Here is a 14,529-nt window from a genome sequence, read left to right on the forward strand (position 1 = left end):
CTCTAAGGACTAAAAATTATATGTATCATTACATTTTAAAGATTTTCAAAAACATAATTTGTTGTGGAAATGAATTATTGTCATGAGGTATCCCCCACTAGATGGACTTCCTGTAGGATCAGGGGCCCTGGTCTTCTGTAGGGATGAACAAGCTTTTCTGAAGGGCCAGGTGCTGAGTATTTCAGGCTTTTTCTGTCAGGACTACCCAACTCTGCTGTTCTAGCAAGAACGCAGCCTGTGAGCAATAGGTACTCAAATGACCAAGCCTGTATTCCAATGACACTTGGTGTGTAGACACTGAAATTGGAATTGCAGATAATTTTCAGGCATCACAAATCTTTTTCATTTTCCAACTATTTAAAAATGTAAAAATCATTGTTAGCTTGTGAGCTGTATAAAAGCAGGCAACAGGCTGGATTTGGCCCACAGGCCATGCTTTGCTGACTGCTGATCTTAGCCCTCATTTGACTCTTAGTGCCCAGCACATAGCAGGCTTTCAGTAGAGGTCACTTGATCCTGTGGCTCCAGCCACAGCAACATAGTTCTACAGGCTGGCCTCGTGGACAGCAGTGACGGAAGAGGTTGATGTTGCTCACACTGTTCCTTTTGGGTACTCTGTCAGCTCCTTCTCCTCGCCTCTTGACAGCATCTGGGGCAGATGGTGTGGCTTTCCTGTCACTTCCAGCTACTAAGGCATCCAGGCCAGTCTAACCAAAGCTGCCTTCCTGCCTCTCACCTACAGCTGCTCTCCTTCCAGCCGTTCTGGCCAAAGCAGGGACCTGAGTGGCGCGCTCCCGCCATTTCCTCCGGGCTCCACTCCCTCCCTGCCTGTGCTCCCCTCCACCATGCTTCATTCTCCTCGCTTAGGGACAGGAAAGCAAGATGATGGGGGCATGAGATAGATAAGGAAAGGCCAAATTCTTCTTCCTGGACCAGGGCCCTTGTGGTTCCCCCTGCTGTGAGGGGTCCTCTGTGGTGGCGGGCGTCCAGATGCTCTCCACTCAGAATGCTCCTGTGGAGCCTTCAGGGGCCCCTCCCGGGACCTCTGCACTGCATCTTCCCCTGACATGGCTGACATGCTCTGACCGACTTCCTCCACCCCATCTCAGCTCTGCCTCCAGGGGTGTACGCCTCCAGCCTCACTCTGCTGCCTTGCCTTGCCCTGTCTCACTTAAGGACATGGGCCTAACAGGCAATGACTCCATCCTGTTCCCTTCCAAAACCTCTGCTTGGCCCCAGGAATATATTTAAGTGCAGACTGCTCAGAAAACTGCCGTTTCTCTCCCCGGTCACAGGCGCTCAAGCCAGCCTTCCACCATGAGACTTCTTCAGCTACGAGGCAGCCGCTAGCTTCAGAGTATCTTCAAGTTTTCTGAAATATTCATAGAATAAGGAATGAGAAAAAAATAAACAGCCAATGTCCAAGACCCCTGAAGCCATCTTTGGAAAGGATAATTCTACTGTGTTAGTTTCCTACGGCTGCCATAACAAATACCACAGACTAGATGGCTTAAACAACAGAAGTTAATTTTCTCATAGTCTGGAAACTGGAAGTCTAAGAGCAAGGTATCAGCAGAGTTGGTTTCTCCTGAAGCCTCTCTTTTTGCCCTGTAATAGCTGTTCTCTCCCTGTCTTCATGTGATCTTTTTCTGTGCACATCTGTGTCCTAACCTCCTCTTCTTATTAAGACAAAAGTCAGATTGGATTAAGGCTCACCCTCATGACCCCATTTTATCTTTATTACCCTTTTGAAGACCCTATCTCCAAATACAATCACATTTTAAGGTACTGGGCTTTGGAACTTCATATGAATTTGGGAGGGTGGAGGACAAGATTCAGCTTATAACAGCTACCCTCCAGAATTTTTAATTCACTCAGTCTCACTTTGGAACCAAAAGACCTCTGAAAGGCAGATTTAAAAGCTTACCCATTTGCCAAGCTACTGGTGTTTTCCATCCACCCACCACACTGGAGAGAGGTAGTCTCTTTGCAAAGTTATTTTCAATCCCATCTTGCATTATGTGGTGCCCTTTCCCATAGGAAAAGGCTGTTCACGTAGGAGTGCAGCTTCATTTATGTCAGTGCATGTGGAATCCAGCCCAGCACCTGAATTGCATCCTAAACACATCCTGCTTCATTAAGCTGCCCTCATCACTCATCGCCCTGACAGCCAGTATTGCTGGAACTCATACTGCCTGGCAGCAAGATCAGCGTGTCCCTCCATGCAGGGCACCTGGCCAAGAACCAACACTTCCTGCCTGGAACATTTTCCCCCTGGCAGGCTCCTTTTTGTTAATCCAGTCCCAGCTTAAATGGCACTTCCTCAGAAAGGCCTTCTCCTGACCACCCAAGAAGTCCCCCCCATCCCACCCCACCATATCATATCATTATCAAGGTAGTTAGTCGTTCTTTTCCTTTGTAACACGGTTTACCATCAATTTCTCCGTTGGTCTACAGATGTCATGAAGAGCATTTCCTAAGGACACTCAAGTTGTCACTTGTATGTTCCAATTTTGGCTTGGGAAATTTTGTGCACCATAGGCTTAACAACAGCCATCATTTATGTCACTGTGACCTATGCAGTTGGCTGCTACTTTTTCATGTAACTACACACAAGTAAAGGTGCAAGTATGTAGACAGTGGTGGCCCCAGGGGATGGTTTGGGGAGAATTTAGCCCATGATAAGTTCCATCAGTACTTCTCTCATAGCCACTCCATATAAATGTGAGATCTCAGTGAAAGGGGAGCTTGCTGCCAAAATGTAGCTTCAACACAAGTCCCATATAATCTCTCGACCCATCAACAAAGAAAATCTGAAGCCACCACTGTCTGTGAAGGTAGACATTCTCATTGACTCCTGAAAACTAGAGGGAATGTCTCATATGTCATTAACGGCTGTTTTGCTCATAGGATGGGTTTTTTTTGTTTGTTTTTTGTTGTTGTTTTTTTTGAGACAGGGTTTTTCTATGTCACCCAGGCTGGAGTGCAGTGATATGATCATAGGTCACTGCTGCCTTGAACTCCTGGACTCAAGTGATTCTCCCGACTCAGCCTCCCAAGTAGGTGGAACAACAGGTGCGCACCACCGTGCCCAGTTAATGTTTTAAAAAATGTTTTCTAGAGGCAGGGTCTCACTTTGTACTCAGACTGGTATTGAATTCTTGGTTTCAAGTGATCCTCCCGCTTCAGCCTCCCAAAGTGTTGTTGGGATTACAGGTGTGAGCCACTGTGCCCAGCCAGGATGGATTTCAAGCTAATTTACATTGCAGTGAAACAACTCCCTTGGGCATGAAGGAAGAACTGGCTGTAGATGTCCCCTTGTACTATCTGTAATAGGAAAAGAATAACTTGCTGAAATACAAATAAAATCCAAATCCTCACTGCGGTGAAGAATTTTGGGATTCTCTTTCCTCAAAGTTACTTTCATAAATATAAGGAAAAATAAATTTGAGTTTCACTCTCCCCTTGGTCCTTTTCCCTACTTAAGTAGCAGCAGAAGCACAGAAAGACCTCTAATCTACACACTTGAAAATCAAGAAAGACTATTGTTGATTAGGGGTTGGTACACGCTGTTCAGATAGGGAAGGCTTATTAACACAATGTAGAGATGATGAATGAGCCTGTTCAAGTGTAGATAACAATGATGAGCTCAGTGCAGCAGATAAAAATGAAGATCCTACCTCCAAGGATGGCATCTGGAGAGTGGATAGTATTCTGCCAGCTTTGGAAACTGGATGAAAAGCAAATCTGGCAGAGGTACCCATTCCATTCCCAGCTTGCTCAATAGCTGGTGATTGGAAGAAACTCTGCAACAATGTTCAATCCCTGGACAGGAAACCCTCCTTCCATGATTCTTCTTTAACATGGGTCTGAGAAAAAGAGAAATACTATATTTTTTAAAATGAAGATGCTAGACAACTCTCACCAGAACACATATTTAAATTGTTTTTCAGTTCTTGGGGATGATTTAACCTGATCTGTCCTTTCATTGATTCCTCTTAAAACCAAGAGCTTGAGCTGGCTGGGTAGAGGTCCAGTTTTGGTCACAAAAGAAAGCCCCAAGCTATTTAGATCAGAACAGGATTGATGTAGTTCTAGATTGGGTTTTGTATCCTGCCAGTGAAACCAACTTATCCTGGACAAGTGTGAACAGGTTGAAATACATAGCATATTTCCCCTAGGGCGTTCAAAACATTTCAAAGAGAGAGCCTCCATGCATAAGTGAAATTGAGCACATAAACTAATGAGAAGGTGTAGAACTCACAAGAGGATAAGGAAAGAGATAATAGCTCTCAACATATGTATACTCTGTGACCCAAATTTCTACTCCTAAATACCCAACCAAAAAAAAGCATACAGAAAAAACATATACAAGATTGTCCATAGCAGTTTAGCCACCTGTTGCGCATATATCTGACACAAAATAGGTGCTCAATAAATGTATAAAATTGAACATACCTTTATATGCCACATATGGTTTCACAGGCCAAGTGACACATACTAGTTGTGTCAGTTCATATTTCTAGCATGTACTATAAATACTTTAATAAAAACCATTGTATTAACAATTTCCATTTTAGTCTATTATTGCCTTAATAAAATATTAGAAAGAGGTCTTTAGGAATGATTTACTCAAGCTTAAGATAACTATGCAGAAGGGCAATAACGAAAGTGTTATTAGAAAGCAATTCTTTCAAAATGAACACTCAGGTACTTCACTTACTATTTTAGTTCCCAGAGCTGCTCTGTCTCACTCTAAAAACATTTCTTGCCAAGGGGTTGGTTTTGATCAACCCAAAAATCTGGTAGCTGTGAAAATCAAAGTTAATGCTATAGAACAGCGTTGTCCAATGGGACATTCTGTGATGATGGGAATGTTCTGTGTCTGTGCCGTCCACTATGGCAGCCACTACACATAGATGGCTATTGAGCACTCGAAAAAGTGGCAATAATGCCAAAATATGTCAAACAGAGCCCAGTGATTCCTAATATTTTATGCAACTGGAATGAACAGAAAACAGATCTACAACTAAATGGCTCCAAATTATTTACTGAAAGTTTACCCTCTGTCATTTTAGGTGGTTTAATGTTTTCTTTTGAAACTCGTAAAACAGTCACAGGCTCAAATTTCAAGCCTCAACACATCTGCAAATTTAGAGAAATAACAAGTCCTTTAAGTCAAAGATGCACTCAAACAACAGAAAACTGGTTTGTTTTTATGTTTTTTTTTCTTTTTGCTTGGAACAGAGCTGGATGCAAAGTTAGTTAGGTTTTTTATTGCTATTTTTTAATATTATTTTTATTGCTGTTTTGACAGTGGTTATTGTCCAGCTTTTTCTCTTACTGGCCCATGTTAATGTATTTTTAAGTTTCAAGGCTAACTACCTGGTTGACAGAGTTCTGCCTGAATAGCAGTTACTGGCCAGGCACGGTGGCTCACGCCTGTAATCCCAACACTTTGGGAGGTGGATCACTTGAGGTCAGGAGTTCGAGATCAGCCTGGCCAACATGGTGAAACCCTGTCTCCAGTAAAAACACAAAAATTAGCCAGGCGTGGTGGCGGGCGCCTGTAATCCCAGCTACTTGGGCGGTTGAGGCAGGAGAATTGCTTGAATCCGTTCTCATCACTGCAGTCCAGCCTGGGCCACAGAGTGAAACTTCGTCAAGAAAGAGAGAAAGAGAGGAAGGGAGGGAGGGAGGGAGGGAGGAAGGAAGGTCACAACATCCTTTTGGAATAGAAAAAAAAAAGGCAAACAAAAAAGGAAGAAAAACCCACTCTACACTTAAAGCTGCCTGAGCCATTCTGTGACCCAGATTAAGATATCTGAAAAAGAACAAATCCATCACATAAAAGGTTTAATGATTAACACCCATCATTTGGATTAATATTTTCATAGAAGTCGCCTGTCTCCTGTCAGTTATTTATGAAAATCTACAGATTCATTGTTTTTTTCCAGACTCTACCTCAAAAGAATGTTTCCTCTGCTGCCTCACAGTTGGAATCCTTCCCTCGCCCCTTCTGGTTAGGTGCCTCATGGGAAGAATTGAGTCCTGTCTAGAGGTTTTCTTGGCATGCACTTCTCACCTTTTCGAGGCTGAGATACCTGGTTCATAGACAGACTATCTTCATTCAGGAAACAAACATGACTCCTTTCTCTCCGGTAAACAAAGGGTGCCCTTCTGTGAAGGGCCTCACCTGACTCTCACCACGGCAGGTGAACATCCCAGGAGAGCTTCAGAGCTTCCTCTTACCTACTTGAGAGTAGAGGGTGGGAGGAAGGAGAGGATCGAAAAACTACCTATCGAATACTATGCTTATTATCTGGATGACAAAATCTGTACGCCAAACTCATGTGACACACAATTTACCTGTATAACACACTTGCACATGTACCCCTGAACCTAAAATAAAAGTTAAAAAAGAACCCTGAAGTTGCAACAAAACCTCAGAGATGCTCTGAGAATTAAGATAATGAGTGTAAAAGAATCTTTCCCCGGTGGGCATTCCACAGGTGCCAATCAATGCCCCGCCCAGAGGCTGATGTCAGGGCTTTCCTCTCTACCGTTCTGCCTCTTCATAAATTCAGTCCCCAAATTCCACCCCGTTCCTCGAAAATCATGAATGGCAGAATTAGATTGGGTGACCCTGGTGTTAAATAGAAATATTGGATTTTCAAAGCAACAATGAGGAAAATAACAATGAGACTTCTGCAGCACTTTGAGAAACACATCATTTCTCCCTCCTTGTAAGGGTGGTATTTTACTGTAAAGGACCCATGTCTGTCAGCTAAATCCAGCTGAGGAAGCTTTTTCTCTCTCCTTCATCTTGGTTGCAAGGACACAGAGTCAGGAAAAGCTGTACTAAAGGGAGAGGCAGCCACAAGTTGGCCCAGCCATTCTAGCAATGTCACTATATTAAGTGCGATGGAAATTTCCAGAAGGAAGAGCTCACCTAGCTAACCCCTGGGGGGAAAAAAAAAGCCAGACTAGATGAAGTCATCTTGGGAAATGTTAAACTAAGTAAAGTCATCATGGGAAGGAAAAATCAATATGCATAGATAGAGATTATAACAAAGCATTTTGTTTGCATCAAGGAAGAAAGCTATGCTAAGGACATAGACATCTGCTTCAGTTTTCCTTTAGCCTTACACTTCATAAAAGTATCAAGTGGCTTTCTTTGGCTTTTACTTAGTCATCTATGTAACTAGGGTTGAAGACAGCAAAACAGTGGGTCTTAGTGTAAGTCATTCATTTGAGAAGACAATCTCTTGTGAATGATGGTTTCTCTATGTTTGTTGTATCATCTTTTTATTTTTTTTATTTTTTATTTTTTATTTTTTTTGAGACGGAGTCTTGCTCTGTCCCCCAGGCTGGAGTGCAGTGGCCGGATCTCAGCTCACTGCAAGCTCCGCCTCCCGGGTTCAGGCCATTCTCCTGCCTCAGCCTCCTGAGTAGCTGGGACTACAGGCGCCCGCCGCCTCACCCGGCTAGTTTTTTGTATTTTTTAGTAGAGACGGGGTTTCACCGTTTTAGCCAGGATGGTCTCGATCTCCTGACCTCGTGATCCGCCCGTCTCGGCCTCCCAAAGTGCTAGGATTACAGGCTTGAGCCACCACGCCCGGCCTGTATCATCTTTTTAAAAGAGCAATAGAAATTCTTAGAAAACACAAAGAAGCACAAGGAGAAAAGTAAAAATCACCTGTAATTCCACCAGCATCAACGAATGATCAATGTTAACATTTTCTAAATATTTGGAACGTACCTTTCTAAGCCTTGTGTTTTCTTTTGTGTGTATGTGTGTAAATACATATACATTTCTTCTTAAAAACAAAACTGGAATCATGCTATTATACAGCTTTGTCATCTTCTTTGTTGAACTTAACTGTGTTTTGTTTTTGTTTTGTGTTATTGTTGTTGTTTTGGTGGTGGTGGTGGTGGTGGTGTTTTTATAGAGACAGGATCTTGCTCTGTCACCCAGGCTGGAGTGCAGTGGCACCATCATAGGACAGTGCAGCCTCGACCTCCTGGGTTCAAGCAACCCTCCTGCCTCAGCCACCCTCTGCCCCTACAATAGCTGGGAGTACAGGCACATGCCACCATATCCAGCTAATTTTAAACTTTTTTTGAATGGATGGGTTCTTGCTTATATTACCCAGGCTGGTCTCGAATTCCTGAGCTCAAGCAATCTTCCTGTCTCAGCCTTCTCAATTGCTGGAATTACAGACCTGAGCACTGCATCCGATCCACAGTGTTACTTTGAGTGTATTCCCACAGCTTTTAATGACTAATATTTCATTCATTTTCTAGATCTATTATATGTTTTTAAATTTATTTTAATTACAACAAGCAATGCTATAATAAATATTCTGGAAACTGACAAATTTTTATTCACTTCTATTAATATCTTTGGTGTAAATTTAAAAAGTATAGAAACATGTAAGGTTTTAGTACATGTGAATTTCCTTTCGAAAGGATTATGTCAGTGTACAGATTATTTGCTGTATATGAGTGTCCGTTTTCCAGAGTCCTGCACCATATCTTATTGGTTTTCAAAACTCTTTTGGCAAAACAAATGGTATAGCAGTATATAAATACTGCTTCGATTTGCAATTCTTTGTTTCATAGTAAAACTGAACTTTTTATATGTTGAATGGTCATTTGTATTTCTTTTTCTGCTTATTTGATCCTTTGCCCTTTTTTTGCCAAAATTTTCATTATTCTCAATTTTTTTGCATGAATTTATGTGTGCACAGGCATTCCTTTTTTTCCTTTTTTATTTTTTTTCTTTTTCTTTTTGAGACAGAGTCTTGCTTTGTCGCCCAGGCTGGAGTGCAGTGGCTCGATCTCGGCTCACTGCAACCTCCACCCACCAGGTTCAGGCGATTCTCCTGCCTCAGCCACCTGAGTAGCTGGGATTACAGGCACACCACCATGCCTGCCTAATTTTTGTATTTTTAGTAGAGATGGCAGTTTCACCGTGTTGGCCAGTCTGGTCTCGAACTCCTGACCTCAGGTGATGCACCTGCCCTGGCCTCCCAAACTGCTGGGATGACAGGCATGAACCTCTGTACCCTGCTGCACGGACATTCTTTGCCAGCTGTTAGTTCCCCCTTTCAATTTGATATATGATTATTTTCTTGCATTTTCCCAGAAAGCAATCCCATATTTCATGTCATCTGCATATACTTTAAAGTTTCTCTCCTGCTTTTCAATAGTAATACCTAGTTGTTGATGTTTTGTCTCATTGTAGTGGCACTATCAGAACAGAGTGACATAATGGTGGGATAACATGGACACTTGTCTTCTTCCTTACTGTAATGGGACTGTTTCTACTCCACATAATCTGGTGAGTCACTGTTAAATATGATTTGCTTTCTGATAAAAGTATCCTTTTATTTCCAGTTCACTAAAAATTATTTTAATCAATAATCGATTTTGAAATGTAACTATCTTTTCAGCATGTATTATTATGATCATTGGGTTTTTTAATCATTTAGTACATTATACTGATAAATTTCTTTACATTGATCTAACCCTTACATAAGTTAATTTTTGTTTTTATTTTTCATTATTTGATTTTGACTATTTTAGTTATTTTCAACAAGCTACTGGACATATTTTGCTAGGTTTTTCCTAAGATTTTTAGCTCTATTTTCATGAAGAATAGCATATAGGTTTCTTTTTAGGAGCTAATTCTTGAAGATTTTTTCTTTTTATTGTCACCATGAACGTGGTATAGAAATATTTCTAGCACTTTCTGTGTTTTGAAATACTTTAAAAAGCATATGAAATAAAAACTTTGTGGATAAATAATCTAAATCGTGCATATTTGTGGCGAGAAGTTCTCTGAAAACTTCCCATTTCTTCCATGGTCATTTATATCAGATTTCATGAATCTTTCTAAATCCATTTAGACTCTACAATTTCCAAGAAAATCCTTTAATTCATTCAGATTTTTCAGTATTCTCATGAGCATTATAGGATATTTTCTATAAAATACCTGTTTTTGTTGCTATGTTCTCTTTGTATTTGCTAGTGAATACACTAATGTTTTCTCAGTTTCCCGTTGGACATGTCAGAAGTTTTGCTAGTTTTTTGTTATTTTTTCAAAGAACGTGCTCTTGGATTAATTTTCACTTTTATTCTTTCTGTTTCCTGATTCATTCATCTGAGTTCATTGATTAAGTCTGTTTACCAGTTGTTGTTACTGTTGTTTTGCTGTTTTGTTTATAACTGTTGAGTTGACTAATAAGCTTGTTTATTTTTGGTCTTAGTTAGTAATGAAAACATCTGTGGCTATGGATTTTGCTCTGAGTACTGCTCTGGCTATATAACATAAGAAATATAGATGTATAGTAATCTCATTATCATTAGTTTTCAGAATAGTCTATAATTACAGTTCTCATTTTTTCCTGTAACCCAGTTATTACGTTTAAAAGTATTTTCTAAATTTCTAAGTTCTTTTCAGATTTAACTCTAAATATATATGTACCGTATTTTAAATATTGTTCTTATTCATCTCAAGCACATTAATACATATTTCATCTTAGAGTTTATGGGAAGAAATCTGTACAGTTTACTTTTAATCTTCAAATATATTTTGTAAATAACTTCAAATAAGCATCTGACAATATTCGTTTATTATTGTTATTTCCTCTGGCATTTCTCCTTTTTTTTCCTTTTTTTAAATTTCAACTTTTATTTTAGATTTTTTGGGGCACATGTACAGGCTTATTCCAAGGGTATATTGTGGGATCCTGAGGTTTGGGGTATGACTGAACCTGTCACCCAGTGAGCATAGTACTCAGTAGGTGATTTTTCGACCCTTGTCCCTCACCCTCCTCCTCTTGTCATCCCAGTGTCTATTGTTGACAATATTCTTTTTAAAGGAATCATGAGTGAATTTTGCACTGTTAAATTTCTGTTTTTAAAATAAAAGCATCATCTTGACTTTCCCATTATTTTAAAGCTGATCTATCATATTAATACGATGCTGATCTATCATATTAATATGATTAATACTATTAAAGGGCATGAAGTAGAAACTTTCTTAAGGTAGTAAGATTTTCCTATCAGGATAAAGCTAATTCTTGCCCATGGGCTGATGTGCTCATATGTTTAGATTTGTTTGACCACAGCAAAATAAAAATTGCTAAATGTGCGGCCCAAAGTGGCAAGATTTCAGTTAATGACTTGTATAGGTTCTATAAGATGAATAAAAAGACAAAAGCTCAAATGACAAATTTGCGACACTGCCAATAACTTGATTTCAAATATGAAGACACCACAGGTGACATGTCACATAGAAGGTACAAAAAACAAATTCATTGTTAAATAGCTTGATGGAGATCTCAGTAAAATAAATGGAAAATGGAACTAGATACTAGGATTCTGGCCTTTCAAGATATTATCTTTATTTTCTTAAACTTTTCAAAATCTTGCACAAATTTAGTGCTTGTCTTGATGTACAAGTTTTTGTGGTTTTTTTTTTTTGTTTTTGAGACAGAGTCTCGCTCCGTCACCCAGGCTGGAGTGTAGTGGCGCAATCGTGGCTCACTGCAGCCTCGGACTCCTGGGTTCGAGCGATTCTCGTGCCTCAGACTCCTGAGTAGCTGGGACTACAGGTGCACACCACCACACCCGGCTAATTTTTGTATTTTTAGTAAAGACAGGGTTTAACCTTGTTGGCCAGGCTGGTCTCGACCTCCTGACCTCAAGTGATCTGCTTGCCTCAGCCTCCCAAAGGGCTAGGATTACAGGAGTGAGCCACCATGTACCCGTTTTAAGTAGTAAGTTTCCAGAGTCTTTAGATCTGTGTAAATTGCTTCATAAACTGCTCATTGCAGCAATTTCACATAAGGGAGCTTAATAACTTATTAGTGACTTTGGAAATGATGACAAATAAAGCAGTTTGAATCATTCTGAATATGTTACTGTTTACTTCCAAATGTTCAGAGTTTAGAGCATGTAGATTTAAAAGTTCAGATGACTGTTGCCATGAGCCACACAAAAGGGCATCAAGTCTCCTGAGATGGGAAAAAGAAATTGATTTTTCTGTGTTTTTTATACTCCACAACACTCTTGAAAAGCACTTTCTGGGCACTTAACTATTGATCTACTGCTCTGGGGTAAATAAAATATGAGATCACATGAAAATAAAACACATGTCGTTCTTTTGATTCATGCAAGATGCCTTTTAAAGTTCATCAGAGTCATAAAAGCATGAAGGCATATGTAGGCTCCATTCACCTGCAATAAAGCAAAAAGTAGGGAGGGCTGATGTTCCTTTTAAATTTGACTCTGAGTATTCTGTTTCATTATCACAGAAATGTAGTAAACATATATTGCCTAAAACTAGTATTATAAATTGTGAAACCATTTCAAATGTGACATTACTCTGTAAATTTGTATTGGGTTTTGGGAAATTTCTCTGGCTGTGACACATTAAAAGAAATCAAATAAAACCTTTAATGACTGAATATGGAAACGTTTTATAAGATTTTAAAATCGTGCATTTTTAAAACTAGCATCTAAACCATTTAGCACCATTCAGAAATTTTCTAGGTTGTAGATTTTCAATCAAATGCAATCCTTCATATTTTAATTGCAATGAAATTGATATGTCTACATAATAAAGCAATTTCAAGAGGTTTATAATAATTAGCCCAATATTTTCTGAATAATTAAGAGGTAACACAATGGTTCTATTCTCTTTAAGCTATCATCAGGTTAAGATACATGTGGAGATAAAAGATTTTTGCCTCATGTGCAAACCCTATTGTACTTTAACCCAGGGGTTCTCAATCAGGGGCAGTTTTGCCCCCCAGAGAACATTTGGCAATGTCTGGAGAGACATTTTTGGTTGTCACAATTGCCGTGGGCAGGGATGGGGGTGCTACTGACATCTAGTGGATAGTGACGAGGGACACTGCTGAACGTCCTGCATTGTGTAGGGTAGCTCCACCACAAAGAATTATCGGGGTCCCCAAGGACAATAGTGCTGAGGTGGAGAAACCTTGTTTCAACCTAATGTTGCTACTTTCATTGTATAAATGATTTTGGGGCCAGGTGCAGTGGCTTATGCCTGTAATCCCAGCACTTTGGGAGATGGGGGGCGGAGCAGGGGGGATCACTTGAGGTCAGGAGTTCAAGACCAGCCTGACCAACATGGTGAAACTCTGTCTCTACTAAAAATACAAAAATTAGCCAAGCATGGTGGCGCGTGCCTGTAATCCCAGGTACTTGGGAGGTTGAGGCAGAAGAGTTGCTTGAACCCGGGAGGCAGAGGTTGCAGTGAGCCAAGATCATGCCCCTGCACTCCAACCTGGGAAACAGAGTGAGAGTGTCTCAAAAAAAAAAAAAAAAATGGTGATTTTGGATAATGGATCACATATGCCTTCCTAGTTTCCCAATATTAGAAATAGTAACTTAGGGTCTAGTGTTTTAGAGACAATTTTGGTGCTGACACCTTGGTTAATTGGCATCATTACTTTTATTGTTGACATATATAAATAAGTAAGCCCTATACTGAGGCAACCTCCTAGATGTAGGCGTAGTGAATTTTCTCTATACCTGCTGAAGTGACAATGATTGAGTTCAATCTTGAACTCAGTCTTGACTGCTGCCTAGCAGCTTCTTGTCTCAGTACTGCACAGTTTACCTTGAAGAGTTCTGAACTTGGACATGTTAATCTTAAACTGAAAAGAATGCAAAGAGTTTGCTTGTAAACTTTACACTGCTTGTACAAAATGAAGTTTTAATTTAACTTCAGTCTTTTCTTTTCTTTTTTTTTCTTTTGAGACAGAGTTTCACTCTTATTGCCCAGGCTGCAGTGCAGTGGCCTAATCTCAGTTCACTGCACCCTCCACCTCCCGGGTTCAAGTGATTATCCGCCTCAGCCTCCCAAGTAGCTGGGATTACAGGCGCCCGCCACCACACCTAGCTAATTTTTTTGTATTTTTAGTAGAGACAGGGTTTCACCATGTTGGCCAGGATGGTCTCGAACTCCTGACCTCAAGTGATTCACCTGCCTCAGCCTCCCAAAGCGCTGGGACTACAGGCGTGAACCACTGCGCCCGGCCTCTTTTCTCTTTTAAAACTCTGTTTTTCTCTACAGTGAGCACAGCATTTTGATATATTATTCTTACGAAGTTTCCCCCTATATTATCACCATCAACCTAACATCAATTTGCAAATTTCCTCTGTTTGTCCTTTTAATAACTCCCGTTTTAAAATTTGAAGTTATTTCCATTAACCCAATTGATAAGAAGAAAGAAATTACCAGTTAAAGGCCTAAATAATGTTTCTCTAAAGATTATAATTTCTTTTTTTTTTTTTGAGACAGAGTCTCACTCTGTTGCCCAGGCTGGAGTGCCGTGGTGCGATCTCGGCTCACTGCAACCTCCGCCTCCTGGGTTTGTGCCATTCTCTTGCCTCAGTCTCCCGAGTAGCTGGGACCACAGGTGCCCACCACCACGCCCGGCTAATTTTTAGTAGAGATGGGGTTTCACCGTGTTAGCCAGAATGGTC

The 14,529-nt window shown here is 40.4% G+C and overlaps 3 protein-coding genes and 1 non-coding gene across 6 annotated transcripts in view; 3 read left to right on the top strand and 1 right to left on the bottom strand.

Moving 5' to 3' along the window:
* PIR (pirin) overlaps positions 1-14,529 on the bottom strand; it is a 517,051-nt gene that overhangs the window by 345,966 nt on the left and 156,556 nt on the right. The gene's annotated exons all lie outside the window — the stretch shown is intronic.
* ZRSR2 (zinc finger CCCH-type, RNA binding motif and serine/arginine rich 2) overlaps positions 1-14,529 on the top strand; it is a 174,419-nt gene that overhangs the window by 62,530 nt on the left and 97,360 nt on the right. The window lies entirely within an intron of this gene.
* Positions 1-14,529, top strand: part of CA5B (carbonic anhydrase 5B) — a 99,968-nt gene that overhangs the window by 23,779 nt on the left and 61,660 nt on the right. For all 3 annotated transcript variants that reach the window (XM_050777661.1, XM_050777660.1, XM_050777663.1), the window contains exon 2: positions 9,251-9,346. The gene's annotated coding sequence lies outside the window, so the exon portion shown is untranslated. The remainder of the gene's footprint in view (positions 1-9,250; positions 9,347-14,529) is intronic.
* LOC126947025 (small nucleolar RNA SNORA7) lies at positions 3,678-3,817 on the top strand. Its single transcript, XR_007722879.1, has one exon. It is a non-coding gene; the product is annotated as a small nucleolar RNA SNORA7 (small nucleolar RNA).

Source organism: Macaca thibetana, chromosome X (assembly GCF_024542745.1).
Source record: "Macaca thibetana thibetana isolate TM-01 chromosome X, ASM2454274v1, whole genome shotgun sequence".
In the NCBI taxonomy this organism is placed as follows: domain Eukaryota; kingdom Metazoa; phylum Chordata; class Mammalia; order Primates; family Cercopithecidae; genus Macaca; species Macaca thibetana.